The sequence below is a fragment of the Callorhinus ursinus genome, unplaced genomic scaffold (assembly GCF_003265705.2).
Source record: "Callorhinus ursinus isolate GAN/ISIS: 27379988/994484 unplaced genomic scaffold, GSC_fseal_2.0 scaffold7, whole genome shotgun sequence".
NCBI lineage: Eukaryota > Metazoa > Chordata > Mammalia > Carnivora > Otariidae > Callorhinus > Callorhinus ursinus.
Genome location: NW_027397069.1, coordinates 29,087,513 through 29,107,285, shown reverse-complemented (window position 1 = coordinate 29,107,285; position 19,773 = coordinate 29,087,513). Strand labels below are relative to the sequence as shown.

The following is a 19,773-nucleotide window of genomic DNA, read 5'->3' as shown; positions in this document are numbered from 1 at the left end:
TTTCCATTTATTTCTGGTACGATCATCTTGATTTACTATTATTGGTGTGATTGGATCATTATCATTACTGGTTACTAGTACAGTTCCAGGAACATACTGTCTGCTCTGTAAAATGTGAACTCCACCTTTATTTTCTTCTTTCTAGTGTTTGATAAGTTTTAAAAAGCACTTTTCCCCCAAAAGGCCTTCACCTGGAGCTAGAACAAAGCTATGACCGTAAGGACCTAGAACAAATAATGAAAACATTTATCTCATTCCTATTACCTTTGGTGACTAAAAGATAAGACACTATGTCCATTAGAGCAAACTCGAGGAGGGCAAAAATCTTTAGGGTGGCATATTTACTGCTGGTATCCTCAGAGCGTAGGTCAACACCTTACACGTGAATACTTAATAGAGGATGGTTTTATCAATGAATCTGTGGACAGGCAGGGAAAACAGCCATGTCTTTACTCATGTGGTGCTGAATGCTCACAAATACATATGTATTTCCTTTTTTTTAAGAGTTTATTTTTAAGTAATCTCTCTACCCAATGGGTAGCTTGAACTCACAACCCCAAGATCAAGAGTCACATGCTCTGCTAAGCCAGCCAGGTGCCCCAAATATGTATGTATTTTAATTAATTGTAGAATTAACAGTCCAGTTTCCATCTAGTTTGACTAAAGTGTATGCATTGATCAAAATAAATTATATGGCCAAATACCCCACATCTCCACGTGGGTTCCTAAGTCACAGGTTCATTGTGTACCTGTTGTTTCAATAAAGGTGAAATAAAATTTAGCATGTGATTGTTCTAGCAAATATTCATGCAGACAGGTGAATTGAGTGTTTAAGAAAAACCCTGATACTGATTTGTTTTGGTTTTATAGAATCAGGAGAAGTGGTTTTGGCAGAACTATTCAGATGTTGATACGATTTTCTTTGCTCTCATAAATAGTCTTGCATTTAATTTTTTAAATACAAGGTTTTTTTTAAAGATTTTATTTATTTATTTATTTATTTGAGAGAGAGAGAGAGAGAGAGCATGAGAGGGGGGAGGGTCAGAGGGAGAAGCAGACTTCCTGCTGAGCAGGGAGCCCGACGCGGGACTCGATCCCCGGACTCCGGAATCATGACCTGAGCCGCAGGCAGTCGCTTAACCAACTGAGCCACCCAGTTTTTTAATTTACTCAATGTGTAGACATATAATTCCTTAAATTCCTATTTTGAAGCTTAGGGTTCAGTCCCTTCCTCCTCACATACATACCTGCCACTCTATATTCCATCTCTGTTTTACTTTAGAGCAATATCGGAAATTCTTATTTATTTTTTTATTTGTTCATAGCCTGTCCCTCCTAAATAGAATATACATACCGTGAAAGCAGACAATCTTATCGGACACTGCTGTATCCCCAGCACCTAGCACAGTGCCAGGCACAGAAAAATTGCCCCTGCAAATTGTGTTGAATGGTAGGAAGAAAGGAAGGAAAGAAGGAACATGGCATTTGCTTTCCGATTTTTTTCCTTCATATTGCATTTTGTTTGGAAAAATGCCTTAGTCCATTTGGGCTGCTATAACAAAATACCATCCACACTGGCTTATAAATACCAGAAATTTATTTTTTCCGTTCTGGCGGCTGGGAAGTCCAAGATCAAGGCACCAGGAAATTCAAAGTCTGGTGGAGTCCCACTTCTTGGTTCATGGGGAGCTGTGTGTTGTTGCTGTGTCCTCACCTGCAGACGGGTTTGGGGAGCTCTCTGGTGTCTCTTTTATAAGGGCACTAACCATATACATGAGAGTTTGACCCTCATGACCTAGTCACCTCCCCAAAGCCCCACCTCTAAATACCAAAACACTGGGAATTAGGTTTCAACATAGGAATTTTGGGGAAAACAAAGTCTGTGGCAGAAAAAAAAATTGTTAACTAATTGGATACTCTTTCTCCCGTGTTACCCAGAAAAACAAGGTCATTATTCAATCTCTTTATCTTTACATCTTCTTTCTGTCCTGATCTCAAAAGAAGAGGTGTTTCTCCCTTCCAAACTAGCACCATTATACTTGCACTCTTTACTTTATATCGAGGTCCATGGGTAGGCGTGTGAGGGTCCAGAGGAATGCAGAGTACAAAATGCAGAGCGCCAGAGGCAAGATACTGACGAATACCCACATGTGAGGATAGGACAAAGGAAGGGAAAACCCGAAAGGAGAACCTCCTTCATTCTCAGTTACCCCTTGCCATCTGGTTTCTGCCTAAACCACCAAATTAAGACTCTCTTCCCAAAAAGTGCTTACTACACCTCCTATGACTGAATTTCTAAGCTTTCATCTCTCACTACTTCCCTCTAAACCCTCTGCCCCTTGGATAGTCATTCCTCAATGTTCAATCATGAGCCTCCTGTTTTGTTTTGTTTTTCTCTGTCCTTCTCTGAGGAAAAAAGTATCACAGAGAAATAAATGTATCTTCCCTTGCCCTCCTGCCACCCCATCTCCATGTCTTTCACAAGGAGGAATTTCCTCAAGGAGTCTTGCCTCTTTCCACCTCCTGATTGGTACGTTTTATTCAAGGGACTGTGCTTGTACCCCTTTCCTCCCCCTTTCCATTTTTTTTTTTTTCCTACAGAAGAACCAGCCTATTCCCGGAACAGTTCCCTGTACCTCTTCTAAGTCACAATCATCACCTTGTGGCTGAACGGGTAAGTCAGACCCAGTAGGGAGAGAGGTAAGGGCTGAAGCCTCACTTGGCCTTCACGTTGAAAGACTTCCTCCAATATAGCATTTAATAATAAGAAAGATGATATTTTAAATCTCTGCCCACCACTTTTGTTTTCCTAACCTATTTGTTCAGACCCTGCCTGGGAAGAAAGAAGCTATTCATTGAGCCCCTCACATCTCCACAACATTAAAGATTTATCTATGTGTGTATTTTATTTATTTTAAGGAAGCTCTCTGCCCAACATGGGGCTTGAACTCCTGACTCTGAGATCAAGAGTCACATGCTCTACCAACTGAGCCAGCCAGGCACCCCAGATTTTTTTATTTTTTAAGGAGATCTGTATACTCATATGTGATATAGTGTGAAATGCCCTTTTTTTATCCTTTCTCCTCCTGAGATACCTTTCTGGTCTCTGTTCAAATGTATAGAACTTGTTTCTCCCAAATCAGTGAAAACTAAGTTTTAATTTGATCATGGGGGCTTGGCTGGCTCAGTCGGTAGAATGTGCAACTCATGATCTTGGGGTCATGAGTTTGAGCCCCACATTGGGCATGGAGCCTACTTTGGAAAAAAAATAATAAAATAGGGGCACCTGGGTGGCTCAGCTGGCTAAGAGTCTGCCTTCAGCTCAGGTCGTGGTCCTGGGGTCCTGGAATCGAGCCCCACATCAGGCTCCCTGTTCAGCGGGGAGTCTGCTTCTTCCTCACGCTCACCCCTCCCTGCACTTGTGCTCTCTTTCAAATAAATAAATAAATAAAATCTTTAAATAATAACGATGATGATGAAATAAAAAGTAAATAAAATTTAAAAAACAATAAATTTATTTGAAAAGTCTTCATCACTTTGGGAAAAAGGTGTTGGTAAAATCTAAGTTAGTACAACTATATATTTTTTAAACATTCTAAAGGATGATAAGTATTTTTCTGAGAAAATGGACAAAAGGAATGAAACAATTGTTATCACATATGACTTTCAAATTCTGTAGCCTGTATAAATACTTGGAGTCTTCTACTTTCAATCCCACTTTACCAATTGTCCACGGAGTATTTCCTCCTAAATTTATTATTTTTTCATCACCCTACCTATTTTTTAATTCTTTGAAACTTTTTGAATTTACAGAGAAGTTGCAAGAATAATGCAAATAATTCTCATTTATCCCTTACCCAGATTCTCCAAATGTTAACATTTCATCACATTTGCTTTATCCTTCCCCCACCTCTTTTTGTTGGTGGGGGTGTTGCTGTTCTGAACCTTTGAGAATACCTTTGAAGATATGATTTCCTTTCCCTGCCAAATGTTTCAATGAACATCTCCTAAAAACAACATTCTTTCACAGAAGCACAGGATAATTATCAAAATCAGGAAATTAACATTGATACAACACAATTATCTAATCTAAAGACCTTATTCAGATCTCAGCAACTGTCCCAATCATGGCCTTTATGCCAAGAAAATCTCCAATTATTCATTGCATTCACTTGTTCTATCTCTTAAATCTTCTTTAATCTAGAATAGTTCCTCAATCATTCTTTGTCTTTTATGACATTGATGGTTTTTTTCAAAGAGTACATGTCAGTTATTTTATAGACTGTCCTTCAATTGAATCCTAATTTGATTTTATCCCTTGGACATTTTATGAACATTTTCTATGCCCATATTCCAGCTTCCTATTCCAGTGCCACTTCTTCCTAGATGTGTGACCACTTAACCTCCCTGAGCCTTAGTTCCTCATCTTTAAGCTGGGATAATAAAAAATAAATAAATAAAATAAACTGAAAACTGGGATAATTATATGTACCTAATGAGTTACAGAGAGGATTAAAGAAAGTGATATATTTAAGAGGAATTCCTTCTAAACTCATCAAGTTATATATATTAGGTATATACAACTTTTTGTACACCAATCATACTTTGATAAAGTGTTTGTTTTTGTTTTTAAGGAATTTACCCAAGGCGCGTCGCAAAGTCATTTGCTTTTCATGTGATTTGATTTCTCAACTCTTTATCACCTGGCCACGAATGCATAGATGCATTCTCATCTGCCCCTGGGTCTCTAAAAATGGGGTTCTAGAACTACTTAGAACTCACCTAAATAGTTGTCATCCTCATCAAAGTATTCACTACTATTGAACCTGTAGTCAGTTAAAACTCCTAAGCTTTTTTCTGTGTTAACTTTTTTTACTATTACTAGTATTATTAGTCTCTTGATACTACTAGTGCTAGTACTTGTTGACCTGACCAACTGAGTGTGTCAGGATCTGCACTGGATACCTCCTTAAGCGGGCCCTTTGTATTACGTAATTCTCCCAACTCATGAGGTAGTTATTATCTGCATTTTTGAGATGGGGAAACAGATTCAAAGTACTTACGTCACAGGACTTACATAAGTGAGAGAGCTGGGATGCAGTCCCAAATTGAATTTTCAGGACATAAGTGAAATCTTTCTGTATTAACTATCATTTTTAATTCTACTCATCACTCTAGCCTGTTGGAACCTTTATGATTCCTGATTTTGCCATCCAGCGTATAAGCTTTTCCTCCCAACTGAGATCTTGTGTGACTCCCCTGTTTTCCTCCAACTCACTGATTAAAATGTTGTTCAAGAGAGAGCCCTGTGATAAATGCTCACATTTCCTTCTAGGTTGAAATAAGTCACTCTTTTGGTACAGTTTTTTCAAATAGCTATAAATAAATCTTGCTGGATTGTGGGCTACTTTACCTATAACCATCTTATCCACAAGAACAACTAAAGATATTTTTTTTCTCCTGCCTCTGGCATCCCCCCTGGCTATGAATCTAATAGCACCTCTGGGAAAGAAAAAATGCTCGTCTTAGTTTGGCCCAACTTGTTTATACTGAAATAATATTGGTCCCTAGTGACTATTCCTTTTCTTCTTACAAATCTTCTCTTTAATGAACCATTCTAGAATTTCGAGAGAGGTGAATCCAAACGAGAGTAGTATCCAAAATTCTGGTCCCTTTCTAACAATGTCATCGAGTTGCTATGTGACCTAGAGAAGGTCACTCTTTTAACCTAGACATTTCCGAAAAGAGAATGAGAACATTAAACCTACCATTTATTATTCTTTAAAGGGATTTATTTGATTTGGGCCACAACTTAATGCAGTAAATATTATCTCTGTCTTACAGATGAAACTAATAAGACTTGGAGAGATTTGCAAACCTACCTAAAGTCGCTCAGGTTATAAATGGGGGAACTGGGAGCTATACTGTCTCAAAGTGGCAGATTGTTGCAAACTCCTTCTGCTGTGATTTATTTTAGGACATTCTGCTGCTACTAACTGTTCATTTGTACCAAATGGTATAGACTAAAAAGTAGATTTACTTGAGCATCTAAGCACCTCCTACCCAACTAAATCAGCAGCACACCAGAAGGCAACAATTCCCAAAGTGTTTTCGAAGGAACACTCAGCCCCTCCAGCAGCCTGAGGATAAAGTAGTTCTGTCAAATGTTTGACATACGTCTCGTACTACAGCCATTCTCTTGGAGAGTCAAAAGGTTCTAAGGGGCCCTTTAGAAAAGAACTCCCTTTAACTCTCTTGAACCACAGAGCTAGAGTTTGATGAAAAAGATTTGGCTTAAACTGTCATAAATGTTAGAGTTTTGTTGTTGTTGTTGTTGTCTTTTTAAGTTTTTACTCTTTGGGACTCCAAGGATGTCTATCCAAAGATACAATGAGGTTTCAACATATATTCTTATTTCAACGAATATTCCTCGTCTTTGGGAAGTGTTTTAAGGTTCACCGAAAGCTTCCTCCTGCCTGAGGGATCCTTTGGCCTTCACAACCACCGAGGTTAGGGTTGTGCTGGGATCCTTATTTTTCATTTGCAGAGAAAGGTCTGGAGTTGTTAAGGAAATTCCCTCAATGCTGTACAGCAAGAGAAGAGGCCAAACTCCAATTCAGAATTTCTCACACCGAAGTCAGTACTCTCGCACTCCATGAGTATCTTTGTTTCTCTGCCTTTGATCATTTAACGAGCTTGTTGACGTGCTCAAAACAAGCAACTTTGGAAAAATGAACAAGGTGACATTAAAAATGTCAGACGACCTTGACATTATGACAGTTTCAGTCCTCAAAACGGTATTTGGAATTTTTCCCTTATATAAAGTTACTGTTCCTCAGCACGGTCAGCTTGGGGTTTGGAATGGAAAGTGGGGTATAGCCTACTAAATTTGAGCCATGTGGGAAACCCTTGGGATCCTGGAAACAGCAGATTAGCCCACAGCTATCCCTGTTTACATAGTCGATGTGTGTTTGTTCTGTTTGAAGATACTTCAAAAATAACAATTGTAAAAGAGATTACTGCTTTGATCAGAGAATCTGAATCTCTTTTGTTTGACCGTGAATAATTGGTCTTTGTAATGTTAATGCTTCTTTTAAGGAATATCAGATCTGTAAATGCACCTTAATTACAGGCGAGCAGTTTTGGAGGGAATTTGTGACAGCATTTTACTGACGGTCTTTTCTGGTTCCCCTTCAAATCTAATTACAGTAGAAAGATTATTTTAGGCCAAGCAGTAAAAAGCTGTAATTATTAGTGTGTGGATTAATGTTCCCATTGGTCAAAATAGTTATCTTATTGAAGAGCAAGATCTAAATCTTTAAAATGTCCTATTTTTCCTATAAAGCACGGAATAAAAGGTAAAGCCTTAACTGAGATGCACTTGCTAACCTGTTAATCGTAATTCTGGCCACTCAGAAATCTGTTTTCTTCAGTCTCCACCTTTAGACACACCCCACGGGAATCCACCACTTAATGTTTGATTCCTAAAATGTTTCATTTTAATTTGAAACCAACTAAATAATCCCATCACAGTATATGAGTGCAGTAGGGAGAGAAGGAAATACTTTTTTTTTAAGTTGTTCCATTTTAATTTTGTTGATGTTGGAAGAAAATACATGTTAATATAGAATGTTAGATGTTGCTGAAGATGTGAGGAAATGGGATTGCTACAGTGCAGATGGGGCGATTTAGTTAGATAGGAGGAAGGATTTCTCAACAGCAGAGTGAAATCTCCTTATGTGGAGGTGGTTTGAAAGTTGCGTATTTTATGAAACGGTGTGAGGCAAAGCCTGCGTGCCAAGCAAGGCCTGGTCTGAGAAGAGAATGTTTCCACTGATTGTACTTGCGATCATACATCGTATTAAATCCCAAAATGGGATTTTCTCCTCACCTGGCTAGGCTGCTCGTGACAGTGAAGCACTTGTACCTGGGGCTAGCTGCTACTTCGAACGTGGAGGATTTTTTTCCGGGATCACGATAACATTTAAACTTATCATTTAAAAACTATGAATAGAGCCAATCACACCTGTATAGGAGGGCAAATGTCTCTGAGATCTAAGCCATATTAAATTAGCACATTCCAAGTTGTGTGTGTGTGTGTGTGTGTGTGTGTGTGTGTGTGTTTCCTAATTATGGCAGCAATTAGCTTTGCAGCATTGCATTCATTCCAAGCAGCAGGAATGGGGAACAATAATCTTGTTTACCCGACGCTGGAGAGAGTACACCTAGCTTTGTTCCCTCCACAGCCTAATCTTAAATGCTTGCTAGGTGCCATCCCACACAATAGAGTGTTACTGGCCCCCCTCAAGGAACCTCCCTCGCCTGGTTAATTCAGTTGTCACTGAAAACCTCTACAAGGTCAAGGAAAAACAGGTAACAGGCCATTTCAAACTTAATAAAGTGGCACATTTTATTTACATTTATTTGGAAGGTAGAGACCTCAAATATAGGAACACTTTTTTTTTAAATCACTTTATTAAAATTATCAGAGGGAAAATAATGGAACTCCTTTGAATTGTTGACAATTAATGGAATAGGAAGGTGGCTGTTGTAAATGGCTCTCTCTCGCCAGTAATGGGGAAAAGCAAATTATTAAATGGACAAGTTATTTACGTTTGAAAATAAACTGCATCTCACACTGGGAAATTCGGTTATAGGCGATTCTGCATTACAACACGAACAGGTCATTAGTTTTAATTTTCCACAACAAAGATTTTAGGGTAATTTGCTTTCACTGAGTAGTCTCTCTCCTACACACATTATCATTCAGCCCCTCTGTTGTCACCATTAGAGGTCTCCCCCCCCCCACCCCCCGCCCTAATGTGTAAGAAGAATATCCTTGATTTTTCTGAGTGTCTAAATATTATGGCAAAAGTTTTATTGCATTCAGCAAAGACTGAAACGCTAGGTGAGCACAGTGCAAATGTATCACCAGTGTTGTAGAATGCCAAACGTAATCACACTAGGACGGGGTACTACCAGCATTTGACATGTTTTAGTGTTTTAGTGTGCTTAACGTACATAGTGTATTTCTGTACTGTAAAATGTAGGCTACTACAGAGGAAGAACAATAATCAGTTATACATTAACCACAAAAGGTCATTTCTTGTGGCAAATGCAAGGTCTATTGATCAAGTAATATTTGTCAGTAGAAATGAGTCTCATTACTGAATGCAGCTCATGAAGGAAACCATTGTCTAGTAGGACATCAGGATAAGTGCAAACCATCCCTTTGCTTGCGGTGGTTTGAATATCATCAAATGTTTATCTTCATTTTTATAATATAATTTGCTAACTTTTCAGCTAATCAATCCCTGAAGCTGCATTCTTTGGTTAACTCATGATGCTGCCCATTCAAACAATGATTAATAGCCTACTGTTAACTATAAGATAAGAAAAAAATAAAGAAAATGAATGACGTATTCACTTGTGTCACAAAATTGTCTATAAACTAGTTTCCCAGCAGGAGCTGTGGTTTGCTTTCAAACTTAAATAACTTGTCTCTGTAACCTTATCTTCTGGGTACGTCCGGCAAACTTCATTATTATGCAATCGAGCCCATAAATATAGGTAGAAGTTAACTTGAATGGCTAAAACAGAGTTAACCACACACATGTCATTAAAGCTTTATCACCATTTCTGCCATAAACCTCTCCCGTTTCTTTAAGAGATTTACCAAGCTATCATAAAAATGTATTATGGCTCTTTCTTTGCAAAACATGAACTCCTGAGAGGTGACTTGCCTCCTTAATTAAACGAATGAGGCTGCAGCTTAGCATCCCATACGAGTGCAACGTATGTGCTGCTAACATGTCAGGACAGCCTATGTAGATCAAATGTCACAGGGCTGACGTGGCACCAAATTCCCCAAAAAGTCACCCAGTAATTCCAATGATGACATATTACTAGAGGCATACAATTAAACACATTTAACCAGTTCACCAAATAAACAAGGAAAAGCATAAAAGGATGCTTTGTGGGGGGAAAAGTGACTATACATGAACAAATATCTGTAATAAGAGAGAGATTTTTTCAGGGATATTATCAACCTAAAATAATGAAGCAGGAAAATTGAAAGGATTAGATCTCCTAAATTGACTTAGCAAAAGACTCTAGCAAGCATAATAACTGATGATTCTGCTGATATCTTTCCAGGAGCCACTTCCAGTAGCATTATATCTTACAGTATATGTACAATATATTGAGAAACTATACTTAGTTTCATATATATATGTAAATATATACATATATATTTTTTAGATTTTTTTTTAAGTAATTTCTACACCCAACATGGGGCTTGAATTCACAACCCCGAGATCAAGAGTCACATGCTCTTCCAACTGAACCAGCCAGGTGCCCCTCAAATATATATTTTTAAATGGGTAGACACAAGGCCTCTCTTTTTATGGATGACTTCCCTTTAGAAATATGAAATTATTTTAATTACTTCTTACTTTCTATGTTCCTATCATAGAAGCCTAAGGGTCATGCAGTGGAAGATTACTCGACTTGCATCAAGCAACTGAGTTCAAATTCTTCAGGGCCCTTCTCATAGGTCTCCTCCTCCAAGAAGCCTTCCTTGACTAGCTGGCCCAGATAATACTTTATCTTCTGGGTTTTTATAGTATTTTATGGTTAACATTTAATAATGCTTTTGGTCTTTGGATTCCCAGTGCTCATTAGCACAGTTTGTGTCACTCAGTAAATGTTTATTTAATAATGGATTTTTCATTTCTTCTAAATTGAAAGGTTTTTTTTTTTAAGATTTTATTTATTTGAGAGGGAAAGAACAAGTGGGAGGAGGGGCAGACTCCCCACAGAGCAGGGAGCTGGATTCGGGACTCCATCCCAGGACCCTGGGATCATGACCTGAGCTGAAGGCAGATGCTTAACCGACTGAGCCACCCAAGCTCCCAAAAATTGTCTTGTTTTGTTTTTGTTTTTTTAGGATAGATAAATCCTTTGGTTCTTTTCAGACCAATAAATTCCATGAATCCGGGCTTATCTCCCTAGTATTAGAACATTCATGAAGGTAGGCTACTTTATGCATGGAATTGCCAGTGCTTAAGAATAACAATATTGATGTCTTAATTACTATCAGGACATAGGTAGCACCTCCCTCACTTCCTGCCATCCATGATCTCCGATCTCTTGCTTCTTCCCAGAAGAAAACTATTGGTAATTTTGTGTTAGCTATTTTATTTTATTTTATTATTAATTTATTTATTTAATTTATTTTATTTTTAGGTAGGCTCCATGCTCAGCATGGAGCCCAGTGCAGCACTTGAACTCACAACCCTGAGATCAAGACCTGAGCTGAGATCAAGAGTGTGATGCTTAACTGACTGAGCCACCCAGGCACCCCATGTTAGCCATTTTAGACAACATATATTTCATATAAATTATTTATGTGAATGGCACCATGAAATAGTATTAACCAGTGACATTTTTAAAAATTGTCATGCCTTTAGAAATCTTTTCATGTCACTACAGATATAGTTACTTTGTTCGTTAAAATTGTTGGATAGGATCCCATGATGTGGATATATTAGAATTTACTTAATCATTTACTTGGTCATTATGTTACTTATTGTTGAATATTTAGATGGTTGCCAATTTTTCATCATTACAAACAATACTTCAGTAAACATTCTGATATGTCTATCTGTCTTTGTGCATTTAAGTGATTTTGAGGAATGAATTCCTAAAAGTGGAATTTCAGAGTGTATGAAAATTGAACCTTTTGATAGATGCTCTAGATTTCTGTACAGATAAACATTTTACAAAATCATACAAAGTTATATTTTTACTAACATTATGAGACTTACAGTTTTCCCCCAGTCTCACTGAATCTTTTTCATTTTTGTACATCAGTTGAGCAAAAATGGTATTCCACTGCTGTTTTGACTTGCATTTCTCCCTAGTAGTGAGGTTGAGGCTCTTCTTGTATGTTTGTCAGCCACTTGTATATCTTCTTTTGTGAATTGTTTATTTACCATGCTTGCCTAATTTTCTCTTGGGTTCTCTTTGCCTTATAGATTTTTCAAGATCTCTTTTATGATAGTGGATATTAATCCTTTGTTGCAAACATTTTCTCCCAGATAGTCTCTTACTATTTTGGGTGGTTGGAAGTTGAGGGGTCACTTGTCTTTTAATATTATGGTCACATTGATTTCATGAGACTCTCCACTGTGTTAGACATTCTCCTAGACTGTATTACATAAATTCTTTATATAGCGTGTAGAAACTGGATTTGATTAATCCATGTGCCCGGTGCTCTCACCGGTAGATCCAATTTGTAATTTAAACCCTAAGTGCCATGCCAGTTCTTGCCTGGAATTCCCTCCCCCTTCCTTCTAGCTACTGTTTCAGAGAATCTTGTCTTTTCTTTAAGGGACAATCCAAGAATCAACTTCCACGGTGATCTCTGTGATCTCTTTTTTCCTTGTTTACCATTCATTTGCACATGATGAATTTATCTTGTGTGTGCATCTATTGTAACTTCAACCGGTGGGAAGCTATTGGGAAGCTATTCCACTAAAGGACCTTGCTTTCACCATAACTTCTCATGTTTTACACATGGTAGGAATCTAGTAAATATTTGTTGGTTGCTTTAAAAAAATTTTTTTATAAAGAAATATTGAATCTGCCCTCTACCCCCTATACATACACACTGTGGGGAATTTACCTATGCATTTCTTCATTTTCTTTGTGTAATTGGTCTTTTGTTACACTTTGTCATTAGGCTACACCTGCTTCTAATGTCTACATTTTAAAACCTCAAAAATAAAGTTGTGAACAATATTAAGGGTCTGATTTTCTCAAAATTCTCTGGTGGCACAAAGAAGAATCTAGTAGTTTTCAAATTTGAAAGACACATCTCTAAAGCCCAACTAATTCCCTGGTATAGGTCTTTATTTCATGCTACAAGAGATCTGTTTTCTGAAACACAATCACAGTGCTCGTTGGGATCTAACATGGGCCCACTAAAGAGGAACCCTGACCTTGCAGCAGTTTTTTGGTCTATTTGTTTGTTTTTCAAAATGAAAAGGCAAAACTGAATCTAAACCACATTAAAATAAGATTGAGATTTCATTGCTTCAACCATTATTAACTCAAAGTCAATCTTTCATTCATACCTTCACTCAATGCTCACCGTGTGTGTGTGTGCACGCATGCGTTCTTCATTCAGTCATACATTTTCTTTTACTGCTCTACTTGGCAGAGACCAGGCTGGGGAAACAAATATGAATGCAACATGGAATATAATAAAAGCAAATTTGATAAGTGCAGTGATGGTGATGGTACCCAGGACATCAGAGGCGTCGTGACAGAGAAATGTTAGGTCCATGAAGGCTGAGGGAAGGGATGTGTTTTAGCTAAGATGGAGTTACTTTGTGGGTTTGTGATGGGTTCACTTGGATTTAACTCTTAAGACTGCTACAAATACAAGTCTGTGAAAACCAGTCCCGGAAAGTAGGATCTTAACTTTTGAAGTAAATCAAATATTTCCCAAACTTTTATTCTTTTAATTTCAAAATCCTTTCAAAATTACATAAAAAGTTGCAAAAATAAACAAAGAATTGCCATATACCTTTTACCCAGATCACCATTTTGCCACATTTGCTCTGTTTCTCTCTCTCTCTCTCTCTCTCTCTACACACACACACACACACACACACACACACACACATATTTGGGGGGGGGGGGCTTGATTCATTCAACTGTTACAAACATCTTGACCTTTTATCCATAAATATTTAGGATGCATGTTCTAAGAACAAGGATATTCTCTCTCTCTCTTTTTTTAAAGATTTTATTTTAAAGTAATCTCTGCACCCAGTGGGGGTCTCATACTTACAACCCCAAGATCAGGAGTTGCATGCTCCACTGACTGAACCAGCCAGGTGCCCCAAAAACATTCTCTTAATAGAGAGTTACATTATAAAGTTTAGAATGTACCATTGTCCATACTCAAATTTTGCTAATTTCCCCAAGAATGTTCATTACAAACAATGCTGCAATAAACATTCTGGTAAGTCTGTCTTTGTGCACATTTAAGTGATTTTGAGAAATAAATTCCTAAAAATGGAATTTCAAAGTGTATGAAAGTTTTATTTACAGTCCACACTGAAATTTTGCTAATTTACAGTCCATAGTCAAATTTTGCTAATTACCCCAATAATGTTCCCTATAACAATCTCCCCCACCACATCTGTTTCAAACAGATCAAGATCAATTTGATCTTTCATGATATTTACATTTTTGAAGAGTACAGTAGGGTGGGTTTGTAGAAAGTTCCTGAATATGAATTTGTCTGATCTTTCCTCCTGGTTGAATTCAGGGTATGAATTTTTGGTAGGAATGCAAGATAAGTAATGTTTCATCCTTCTCAATTCATCACATCAGGAAGGACATGAAGTCAGTTTGTCCCATTAATGATGATGTTATTTTTTTTTTTTTAGGTAACCTCTACCCCCAATGTGGGACTTGAACTCACTACTGTGATATTAGGAGTCTCATGCTCTACTGAGCTAGCCAGAAACCCCTGATGATATTAATTTTGATCATTTGCTTAAGGTAGTATCTGTCAAGTTTTTCTACTGGTAAGTTACCATTTTTCCCATGAGGTAATTAATACCTCATCTATGGGGAAATACTTTATGACTATGTAAGTATCTTATTGCTCATCAGAATTTCACCCAATTATTTTAGCTTTCATTAATTCTTGCCTGAATCAATTAATATGATATTGGTTGTAAATGTTATAAATGGAGATGTTTCTCTAATTTCTTCTACATTTTTAGAAGGCATTCTATCAAACTTTTATTCTTAATTTTACCTTTTATGTATATAATGAATAAAATTGAGTTCACCGAACATCAGTTGCCTATTTTGTATGGGACACTGTGGTAGGAGACATCATACAACTCAAAGACAAGACCATTTGGGTCCTGCAGGAACATATGATTTGTTGGTTGAGATGGATACAAGGCAGATAGTAAGAAATGCTTTACTGGAGAAACAAAGCTAATGGGAAGGGGAAGAAACCAAAAGAGAGTAATTCTTTTTTTTTTTAAGATTTAATTTTAAGTCATTTTAAGTAATCTCAATGTGGGGCTCAAACTCACAACCCGAAGATCAAGAATCACATGCTCCACCCACTGAGCCAGCCAAATGCCCCAGAAGAGGGTAATTCTTACTGGAACGTATGGAGTGACATTGGAAGAGAGGTGGGATTTTAGTTGGGCTTGTGATAATGTGGTTTTTTGGTCAAAGAAAGACATTAGAGTTGGAGGGAACAGCAGCGATATTTGGGAAATGACAAATAAGCCCCACGGTTAGAGCCTAAGTTTCTTGGGAGGGGGGCATAGTGGGATTCCAGGTTGGAAAGGTCAGATGGGGGCCAGCTCAAAGTCCCACTCAGAAGAGTTTTGACTCGTCTACTGATTGTGAGAAGTAATGAAATATTTGGGGGGGGGGGTTACTTTTCAGATGATGCCGAGGGCAGGGATCGTGTCTAATTCTTCTTCATAGATCCAAGGCCTATACTAGTGCTCAGCACATGGAGTGTGTTGGATACATGTTTGCAGGCACCAATGTACAGGATGATTTAAAATAGGGACTGGTGTGTGTGTGTGTCTGTGTGTGTTTTACATGTGGGTTGATACCATGATCAGGAGTTGGGGAAAAAAGGGGGGCCCTTAATTCAGAAATCAGCTCTCTGTTGAATAGTTTATAGAAAATGTTTTAAATATCAAGTTCCTAGGGGTACCTGGGTGGCTCAGTTGGTTAAGTGTTTGCCTTTGGCTCAGATCGTGATCCCAGGTCCTGGGATTGAGCCCTGAGTTGGGCTCTCTGCTCAGTGGGGAGCCTACTTCTCCCTCTGCCTGCCCCCTGCTCATGCTTTCTCTCTTTCTCTCTCAAATAAAAAAATAAAAATCTTTAAAAAAAAAAATCAAGTTCCTAGACCACCAACGCCACCCTCCCCCAGCATTAATTTTCAATTCCCAGTAAGCAAATTTGGGAATTACTTGTTTATTTTTTAAGATTTATTTATTTATTTGAGAGAGAGACTGAGAGTGAGAGAGAGAGCACACGCAATCAGCGGGAGGGGCAGAGGGAGAGGGAGAGAATCTCTAGCGACTCTCCACTGAGCACAGAGCCTGACTCCATAAGGCCTGATCCCAGGACCCTGAGATCATGACCTGAGAGGAAACCAAGAATCCAAGGCTTAGCCGACTGAGCCACCCAGGCGCCCCTTGGAAATTACTTTTGAACAACTTTGGGTGCTGGCAAGGAGAACAAGGAAGAAGGAAGTATAAACATCTCATTAGAAACTATTTCATTCTATATCTCCTCTATGAATATTTTAGAATTAAAAAAAACAACACAAACAGCTCTTTAAAGATGCCTATAAATTTTATCTAGCTTTAAGAGTCTATGCATTTTGTCAAAACTCTGTAAATAAGCTTTAATAGAGGAAAACGAAGCAAGAAAATGAGATACCCAAAAGACCTGAGTAAAAATCACTGTAGAAGTCTTACTGATCACTTAGGAAATGAAACATACTTATATTTATATTTCAAACATTCCCCAGGTTGTCCCTCTCCAAGTTCAAACTTTGTAATCTCCAGCTTATTTATTCTGCAGTGAGTCTTGAAAATCTAAAAGTTTGGTTAAGAAAGTTTACATATCTTCACAGCACAGGGTGATCACAAGTTGTGGCTTTACTTGTTGCTTTCAAATGGAAAATCATTTTTTTTTTTAAGATTTAAAAAAAATTTTTTAAGTGATCTCTACCCCCAGCTGGCGCTTGAACTCACAACCCTAAGATCAAGAGTCACATGCTCTACCCACAGAGCCAGCCAGATGCCCCTCAAATGGAAAATCTTGGTCATTATCTGCAGGCCCAATGAACATTTAACTGTGTAAAGGCAACATTTACTTACATTTTTATTGAAAACATTTATTCTAGTGGCGACGGGGTGGCTCAGTCAGTTAAGTGTCTGCCTTCAGCTCAGGTCATGATCTCAGGGTCCTGGGATCCAGCCCCGCACTGGGCTCCTTACTCAGCAGGGAGCCTGCCTCTCCCTCTTCCTCTCCCTCTGCCTACTTGGGCTCTCTCTCTTTCTGTCAAATAAATAAATAAAATCTAAAAAAAAAAAAAAAAAGAAAACATTTATTCTGATTATGAATGAAACACATGGAAATTGTGGAAAATTTAGAAAATATTGAAAAACAATTAAAAACTACCAATCCTTTGACCATCCCATGGTAGCCACCAAAAACATACCTTTTGCATTTTCTTTTTGTCTTTATGTGTGTGTGTTTATAAAACCTCTTAATTTTTTTACTTGACATATCATGTGACTAAAAATTTTAAATAATGTAATTTCTGATGGCAGAACTATAGCCATTGTATAGATATATTGTCGAACTATTCTGTTGTTGGTCACTTGGGATATTTCCAATTTTATTTGATTATATATATATATTTCCTAGAGGGGGAATTATCTATCATGTTAAAGGTTATTTCCATTTTTTTAAGATTTTATTTATTTATTTGATAGAGAGATACACAGCAAGAGAGGGAACACAAGCAGGGGGAGTGGGAGAGGGAGAAGCAGGCTTCCCACTGAGCAGGGAGCCGGATGCGGGGCTCGATCCCAGGACCCTGGGAGCAGGACCTGAGCCGAAGCAGATGCTTAACGACTGAGCCACCCGGGCGCCCCTATAAATCTTTTTATTTTGTATTTTTTTTTTAAGTAATTTCTACGCCCAGTGTTGGGCTTGAACTCATGACCCTCAAGTTCAAGGGTCACATGCTCTACTGACTGAACCAGCCAGGAGCCCCAAGGTTATTTGCATTTTTAGCCTTCCTCATACTTATTGTCAAATTGTCCTCCTCAAAAGTTATATGAGTTTTCACACCTATCACCAGTGGATAGAAGTTAAGGTATGAAGGGCCAATTGGTCTCAGCACTACTTTTACACATTTCATTTACAAATTAACCTCCAAAAGGGTCTTCCTTTGTGACCCCTGTGCAGTCCACTTGAGCACTCATTGTGCATGCCCCACACCCTAGGACCATTAGTGCTTTTGTCATCACATGAACAGCAATTGGCTCAAAACACTTCTCATTGTGATGATGATGTGGCCTGGTGATGTGGCCTCCCTAGTGTTCTAAAAGATTGTTTGGTATAACTGCTTCAGTTCAGGATTTTTCTCTGATCTTTCCTATCATGTTTAGAGTCAGAATTCAAATGCTGTACAGTTTAAGCTACAGTATGCCTGGCCTATAACTTGGTTCAAGGCATTTATATTTATGTCATTTTTGTCTGCTTATTATACTAACGAGGTGGAAAAAGCTATCCCAGTCCTCCCCAAAAGGTAAAATTCTGAGTCCTCCCCAAAAGGTAAAATTCTGGGGTTTTTTTGGTCTATTGCTAGAGTTTTAAAAATAGGTTAGATAAATTATAGTACATTTAGGAATAAGTGCACATTGAGAATTTTATGAAGAACACATTTAAATCCAAACTTAATATAAAATTTAATTTCTTAAGAACTACAGTGGGAGATAGTACAAAAATAGAGTATTAACTTTTTTCTTAAGACAGCATTTTAATTTATACAAATAAGAGGTATATTAGTCCTATTAAATTATATATTTTTTCAACAAAAAGGGATGAAATCTTTTCTCATGTCTGTTAACCTTTGAGTCAAAATGGTTTGACCAATCTCAATTGAAGCTTCTATTTACTGTGTTCTTTCCTCGATGACTTTTTTTTTTTTAATTTGAAGTGTGGCTTAAAGCAGTTGCCATTAATGAAAAAATTAAACGTTAAAAATGTGAAATGTTTTAGAGGACAATAATTATGTTTTTTATGTTTCTGTTGATACAAAGTTTAACACTAGGTAGACAATCAGTTAATATCAAGAAAGTCACTTTAAGTGGAATAATTTTACCCTAGAGAAGAGTGTACTCCCTTATAAAAAAGTATTTTTACTCATTCTCGTGCTTCTTCTGTAGTCCGATATCACTCGGTAATTTGATTCTGACTTTACAGAAATGGAATATTCCACAAATATTTTCCAAAGTGAACAAAATCCTGTCAAAATTGTCTTAATTTCAAGCTCTCCCTGACATTTTGGCTGAACAACTGAATACAGATACTTCTTTTGCCGTGTCTTCGTGTGAACATTGCCCGAGTGATAGCTTCATATTTCTCTCATCTCATCATTCAGAAGCTATTTATCCATTTTTTTCCACTGCCTCCTTTAAGCCTCCTCCCTGCCCCCCCCCATCACTGAATGCCTGTTCAGCCCCCACACATTCAGGCGTATTTATTCCCGTAAAGATAGTGACACTTATGGTTTATTCTAAGACTAAATCTGTGTTGCCCAGTGACTAAGGACTTAAGCATGCACACTGCTTCTACGCTTACCCTCCTACCTAACTTGACTACTCAACTTTATTTCTTTCCCTCAGAATTCTCTGTTTTGGCACAGTTCAGTTAACATACCACTGCCAGGCCACTAATTGATTTCTGAAACCTGACATTTGTTTTTTGTTTTCTCCTATCTTCCCTAATGGTACAGCACTACTAAGCAGGAAAGAATGCAAAGAACTAGAAAGTTCAAAGTAATTGAGGATCTGTCCATTCACACTGTCTGGCATCATGCCAATGTAGAACCTGGAACATTTGAAAAATATTTATCAAGTTTTAACCCTTTTTGTTATGTCGGTGAATCAGCTTTGCAGCTGTAGC

General features: G+C 37.8%; 1 protein-coding gene across 3 annotated transcripts in view; it reads left to right on the top strand.

The window, feature by feature from the left end:
• Positions 1-19,773, top strand: part of PIBF1 (progesterone immunomodulatory binding factor 1) — a 243,466-nt gene that overhangs the window by 218,189 nt on the left and 5,504 nt on the right. For 2 of the 3 annotated variants that reach the window (XR_012378762.1, XR_012378761.1), the window contains one exon: positions 14,466-14,606. The gene's annotated coding sequence lies outside the window, so the exon portion shown is untranslated. Of the gene's footprint in view, positions 1-14,465; positions 14,607-19,773 lie in introns of those variants that run through there. The other variant, XR_012378764.1, reaches the window with a different exon arrangement.